The following is a 7,314-nucleotide window of genomic DNA, read 5'->3' as shown; positions in this document are numbered from 1 at the left end:
AGACAAGACTGTGAACACATGTGATTTACTCAATGATCCTATTCTGTTTCCTTTTAAAGATAAAGAATGCATTTAAAGTCGATTGTGTACGAGAGCATGGTAATTCCTTAGAAGACTCCATTAGGAGAACAATATTACCTTACTTTAAAACATTAAAGCATTGCCATTTTTGTGGTCTTCATTTTCTTTTTAGACAAATTATCAATTAATACTTTCATTTATTTTAAAAGAAAAACTATAACACATGAGCGGTGACTTTAAAATAGTTTTAATTTCCCCTTGTATAAGCAAACATCCTCATAAAATATTCACTTTTAAAAATTCTTTATATACAAATAATTTACAAAAATCTATGTAAAATGGAAGGAAAAAAAAAAACTAAAAACAACACAAACACAACCACTGCAGCTCCTAACAGCAGGCCAGATCAAGGTGCAAATCTCATGAAAACAAGCTGCTCACATTCCCAGAACCACAACCCCCTGGGAAGAATCTTGTCTTCTTTAACTTGCTGGGTGGCAGAGCCCATAAGAATTACTCAAACTATGAAAATCCCAGAGCATGGTCACCTAGGGGGAAATGAGATAGACATGACTTGAGCATGACAATTATTTTCTTTTAGTAACAGTAAAGATAACAACCTTAAATGGTAAAGGTTGTGTGAGCTTCAACTTCAATGGTTAGATAATTGTGTATATATTTAGCATATGTTAACTAAAGATGAAAACACATAATTTATACTTGCTATTTTTCTTTAAAATCATATTCTCTAAGGCACTCATATTTATTCACTACAGATACATTTTAGTGGTGCTTAACAAAAACACCAAGTAAAGAGCTAAGGCACAGGAAAGTCAAAGACTGCACAACCAGAAATCAAAACCAGATCCTTATCGCTAGCTAGAACTCTTTTTAATTTAGTTCCAGTTCTATAATGTGAAATTGTTTTTTAATCCCATTATCATACAGAAGGTTCGATATTCCTCCAAGAGGGTTAAGTCCAAGTTTCTTCTCTGTGAACTTCTTTCTGACTCATTGTGACTACAAGACTCTCAGTCCCTCCCAATTCATCTTCTGGTCTCACCTGCTTTCCTGAACAGGTTGGACCCTAGTCATTTCATCTATGCCTGTATCTCCTGCCCAGGCCTCTCCTGCTAAAGTCAAACCAAGGTGGTCCCCTGTAGCAGTAATCTCTGTTATTACTTCATCCCAGCAATGATTTAATCCAACAAAAGGTCATGCTGCCTCTTTTCAAATGGCCTTCACTACTGCTCAGCAGTTCTAACACTGACACTTAGCATATTTAGCAGATCCAAACTTCTTCCAAGACTAAAGCTCAAATGCACCTACCTATCCCTTTGTAGATTACATTTTCAAAGATATTTTTCAAAAATCCATTCAAAGTAGAGTTGGCAGATAAAATACAGGTTGTCCAGTTTAATAGGGATTTTAAATAATCAAGGAATATTTTAAGGTATGTTCCAAATTTTACATTATACTTAAATGGTATTTAACATAACAACAAAAACAAATGTACTGATAGCCTACCAAATATTGCATGAGACATGTTTGATTCTAAAAAAAGGATTCATTGTTTACCTTAAATTCAAATTTAACTGGGCATTTTGTATTTTAATTTGCTAAATCTTACCTTATCAGATTTCCTTGTTTTAATCCTCAGAAGTGTTCACCCTCTTTTTAAAGGCTTATTTGATGCCCTTCTATTTTCAAACACGGTCAGGTCATCCCCACTGTGGTATGAAAGGTCCCAATTATTCAAGCCACCATGAGCCCATACCCTTTGCCATGTCACTTTGCAATTTCCCTAAAGAAGTGAACTCTATGGGAACCAGCAGTTAGCGTAATGGCTATGTCGCTGGACTCCCACGTAGTCAATCGTGGTTTGCGTCCCGGATCCGGTGGCTTAGAACTCACGCCGGGCGCATGTGCGTGTGTGCCCAAGATCCGGAGAGGAGAATGGAGGAGAAGGGATTGCGGCGTGACCATCCCCCCTGGGGGGTGATTTCTCGCTTTCTGTCTCTCTGTCTCTCTCTGTCTGTCTGGCGAGTGCACACGCCCTATAGCAAAAAACTTCTCCAAAAAAAAAAAAAAAGAAGTGACCTCTATATACCCACCCCTAGAAAATGAGGTTGCCATGTGAATTGCTTTGTTCAATAGAATAAGGCAGAAGTGCCAGTGTTATCAGTTTAGAATCTAGGTCTTCAGCGGCCATGTGTGTTTCTGCTTGTCTTCTTAAGCAATTCTTTCTTCTCAATCAGAAACTTATGTGTGGGGCCAACAAGTGGCATGGTGTTTAAGGACCCTGGACTCCCGCCTGGCTGACTGTGGTTTGAGTCCCAGACCTGGAAGAAATTTATGCCACAGGAAGCTAGTCAGACCTGGGAGGAGGATGACAGATGAGTGAAACAGAGTCCAGCCCACAGCAAAGTTCCTACTAGGAACAGGAACACAGGCAAACAGGCAAACCCAGTTGAGATCAGCCAACTCTCAGACATGTGAGCTAGAATAATAATTACTGTGTTAAGTCATTGTGTTTTAGCTTGCTATATAGCAAAAGCTAATTAAAACATCTACTCTGAAAAAGTCATCTTGATCTTACTATTCCAACTTTCTTATACTTCCAAACTGCTGCAAAAGGGATTCTTTCTTTCTTTCTTTCTTTTTTTTTTTTTTTTTTGCCTTTATTCCCTTCCCCTTAGTCTATATAATTTCTCTTTTAATGGACACAAAAGGCCTACTAATGGCCAGCCCGACAGCTTTGGCACTGTCCTCATCCAGATGGCCTTTGACACTAGATCATACAAAGCTTTTCTCTTTATTGTACTGTACTATTCTTTATTTCTTGATTGTTCCATCTACTTCAGGGGTTCATCTCTCTCTTCCACTCTTCTGAGAGTTTATTCATTCCCCCAACAGTGCCAATCATACATCTGATTCATACATCTTTATCTCTACTACTAATCTCCCTTTAACACTCTAGGTCAGTTGGTTCACAAACTATGGCACGTATCAGAATCACTTAGAGGGCTTTCAATATTCAAATTGGTGGGGCCCCACTCTCAGAGTTTCCTATTTAGTAAACCTGGGGTGGACCCTAAAAATGTACACTTCTAACAAGTTCTCAGGTGATACTAGTGTTGCATCAGCAACCACACTTTGAGAACCACTGTTGTGGTTTGTATTTCCAACTCTAACAATCTGCACTGGTTATCCAAAGGTACCTCAAATAGCACATACAGTGTGTCAATTCTTTTTAAAGTTTATTTCTTTCATGAGAATGAAAAGGAGAGAGGGAAAAATTTAGAGAAGAAAGAGGTAAGGAAAGGAGAGACATTTAACAGGGTCTCACCAGGCCACAATGCTCCCTCTAGCTTCCCAGTCAGATAGGATCCTAGGTGCACATGGCATGTCCAGCACGTTCAAGATGACCAGGATCTGAACCTTGACTTCCTATGTGGCTCCAGTATCACACAGTGGTGTTCCTACCACCTGTGCCACTGTGCCTGGGCCTCAACTTGGGTTTTTTGATGGTAAGCCCTAGGAACCAGTTTGGGTTACCTAAAGCAAAAGCAAGAATTTATCAGGGAGCTCATAGAATCAATGTGAAAGCTGCAGAACAAAAGTTAAAAGTAAGAAAGGAACCAGAAAAGATACAACTTGATAGAATTGGCTCTATGTTTAAAGAGTAAACTGATTATTCCTTGTATTTTTCAGTCCCTCTGTAAAAAAAGCAATTCCAAACCAGTCACTGACCCTTTCCTTAGTTGTACTACAGGAGTGTAGAAAGGATTATGGTGAAAGGAGCCACCAAGGACTTTTCTTACTTTCATACTGTCTTAGCTCAGGTCCTTACAATAAAGCAGGTGGGTTACCACCACGGTCTTTTAACTGGTTTCTTGTCCCTAACATAACCTCCAATTCATTCTCCACATCACCTTCAGCTATCTCTTTAAGACATGTTATTTTCTTCATTGCCTTGCTTGATGTAGTATTCCTATCTTATCTTCAGTAATAAACTGCTTTTCTTTATATGTAAGTGTTTAGGATACTTTCTCAGTAGCTGACTCAAAATATGGAAAAGCAGTTTCAGAACATAAGAAAAACATCCTATTGGAAAATGAAGACCCAATCCTCTAGAATCAGGCAAGAGTCAGAAGTGAAGTGACAAAATTTTACATAGAGACTTCCTCTTGGAGTCTTTAAGAGTCTCTCACTGGACTAAAAACTCCCTAATAGCAAGTCCTAGCCCTCACTGTAACCCCAGCATCTAGCACAGTTCCTTAAACAATACAGATACTTAATAAAATGAATAAAGTATTCATCTCCAGGTCTTCCCTACTTTAGATGACCAGTGTGCAGTCTCTGTCTGCCTGTCTCCTCACTACTGAAACCTTCCTCTATACCACCACTAAATCAAGCCAATTATTTCCTGCTCAGCATCTTCTGACTCCCTAAAACACTCTCATAAACTCTAACCTCTTCAGTATTCAAAGCCTTCTAACCAATTTGTCTAGGCTTTCTTCTACTTCTCATTTACTATCAACCAATTTGGATAAATAAGAATGTTTTTTGTTTATCTGAACATACTTTTTTTGCTCTTGTTGGTTTCACTTTTCGGAATGACTTCTCCTATGATGTCTTCCCAATCTACTTTCAAAGTCTAGTTAAGATGCCATTTCTCAGTGTTCTCAATCTTTTTTAGTCTCTACTATTTCCAGGTTCCTATTGGTAATGTCCCTTTCCACTTCTAAGCCCCCTAACTCCCTGGATAAGGATGTTTTCTATTTGAAGTTTTTGTTAATTACCATTCTGTTTATATATGTAGTAGTTGAACACTTACTACCTTAAATTATCAGTATGTACTTGTATTAATTGTCCTATCAGATGTTAAGAACCTTAAGAAACTTTCTGTAGCTATTTTTCTGTATCCCCCAGAAACTTCTATAGTACTTTACAAACAGTAGTAGGTGATGAGTAAAATCTGTTGATCAGAATAAATGGATGCTCATAATACAGGGTTAGTATTTGGAGCGGATCCATTTGAGGTAGCCAGTCAGTGGCTGAGCCAGGAATTTCTGAATTTCTGGCATCAGGGGTTATAAATCCTGACAGCTTGGAACTAGAGGGTGAGTCTAAACCACAGATGATCAAGTTGAATGAAGATTCAAATGCCAGGAAGTCAAACATAATCAAGTGAAAAGGTCCGAAAGACTAAACCTAAGCTAAGTATAGAGCAAAGGGTATGGAATCAGACAGAGACACAGTAGAAGCAGTAATAGTTGAATAAAAGCTTGATAAGAGATCTGGGATGGTGGACTTTTGGGAGGGACTGTGCATAGCATTTACCAAAGTGAGTGGTCTGTTGGTAAAACAGACTTGCCTAAGAATTAGAAACTATGTAGGTAGCCATTTTTCATTCTTAGCAAAGAAATCCATCTATGCAAATAAAAAAATTATAACAGTAAATACAGTGAAATTAAATACTTCCTTGGGAGTTAAATTGAATTTTAGCACTATTTTCTTGCTATGTCCTGCCACCTTAATTTGTTTCATACATTTGTACAATTTCACGTGTAAGTTCTAATGTATTCTTCGATTCGTTTATATTAAGTATAAAGAAAAGCCTATTTCAAGGGAGATAATATCATCACATTTAATGCCAAGTACAAAAACTCAGAACTTGAGTTTGCTGTATTACTGGATTTAGGCTTTTAATCTACTCATTAGTAAAGTTGCAATAACAATACTGTACCTAATTACCACTGATTTTTCTAAATCAACTGTTCATAGACTAAAATATTCTAAGACTATTTTAAAAAGGCTAACATAAAAAAAGGCCAGTAGGTGGTATGGTGGTTAAGACACTGGATTTCTCCATGGCCAATCGCAGTTCGAGTCCCAGACCTGGTAGCTTGAAAATCACACTGGAAGCATGTGCATGTATGCCCCAAATCCCAAGAGACTAGAGAAAGGATTGTGGCATGGCCATTTCCCCCCCACCCCAGGGGGTGATTTTTCACTTTCCCTCTTTGTCTCTCTCTTGGGCAAGTGCATGTGCTCTATAGCAAAAACTTAAAAAAAAACAACAAGAACAACAACCAAAAAACCCCTCTTACAATGTCAAAAAAAAGAACAAAAAACGAATTATAAGAAATGCGTATTTTATTATTGAAAGCTCTAAAGAGTTTAATTCCTACAGCTACCTTGCACATGTAACACCTGTTTGCCTGTCAATCTGTGAAGATGGGTGGAGTAGCTCTCTGCCACACACAGTGTTTTCTTGTACTAATTAGCAGCAAGCATCATGGTAGAGACTAATGTTCACATGAAAGGCACAGGAAAGTTTACTTTAAATCCTATTATAAATGTGCAGCAGTCTGCTGCATAAATTGTAAAATAAATTTTGTTATTTTGAATTAAATTAAATGCTGAGTAAAGCCTCTATTATTCTTCCTAAGTCTACCAAGAGAAAAATAAACTCTCCTATTAGTTTCTTTAATAATTAATATATTTGGCAGTCAAAATAAAAGAATAAGACCACTCACCAAAGAGGTAGGTGACCTGGATCTTACTTACTATATGGGCTCTTAGGAAAGTTGTTTATACTCTCTGAGTCTCAATTTCTTCATCATAAAATCAAAAGACTTAAACTATTTCTGCGGTTATTGACAGGAAGACTGCACTGAACTGGCCTATGGTCATTCTGACTTGGTAGATACAAGAAAGGAGAGTCTGGGTAACTGTATCTACACAATATCTCCTAAGTAATTTTGATGCATATTACTGATTAAGAACCAATGGCCTAAATAATTTCTTGGGCCTTTTGCAATTTAAGAGTCTACTTTTTACATCCAATCAATGGAATTTTAATAGCTCCCAGTTTTCAGGATTACTCTCTTCTTGTTAATGAGTAAGTATATTTTAAGAAATAGAAAAGCTACCTATGATTTATGAATAATAACTTAAAACTATTGAGTAGTTTTTAAAAAGCTCATGGAAAATGCACATTAAGAAAACTATGCAAGGACTTCACATTTTTTTTTTCACAAAAATAAACATGTACTTTAAATCTATAAACTTTTTTCCATGAACATTTTGAAAATCTCTGGTATGACAGATGGGAGAAATGAGGCATGGAAAACAATTTTTCCAAAGTCATAGAAGAGATGAGTAGGGAAACTGGGCTGCTGAGCCTAAACTCTTAACCAGTAAGCATACTGTCTATTAAATGACCTACACATACAAACAGTGCCCATTACTACTCCCTACCCACAAAGTGCTGCTTTCCCTGCA

General features: G+C 37.3%; 1 long non-coding RNA gene across 1 annotated transcript; it reads right to left on the bottom strand.

The window, feature by feature from the left end:
• Positions 1–281: 281 nt before the first annotated feature.
• On the bottom strand, positions 282–4,249 carry LOC114009367 (uncharacterized). The gene is made up of 3 exons (XR_003550797.1): positions 3,371–4,249; positions 1,652–1,751; positions 282–569 (listed from the first exon to the last, which is right to left on the bottom strand). It is a non-coding gene; the product is annotated as an uncharacterized LOC114009367 (long non-coding RNA).
• Between the last annotated feature and the right edge of the window lie 3,065 nt (positions 4,250–7,314).

This window comes from Tupaia chinensis, unplaced genomic scaffold (genome assembly GCF_000334495.1).
Source record: "Tupaia chinensis unplaced genomic scaffold, TupChi_1.0 Scaffold000527_1, whole genome shotgun sequence".
Lineage (NCBI taxonomy): Eukaryota > Metazoa > Chordata > Mammalia > Scandentia > Tupaiidae > Tupaia > Tupaia belangeri.
The sequence above is the reverse complement of the archived record's forward strand: the minus strand, read 5'-3'. Positions and strand labels throughout refer to the sequence as shown.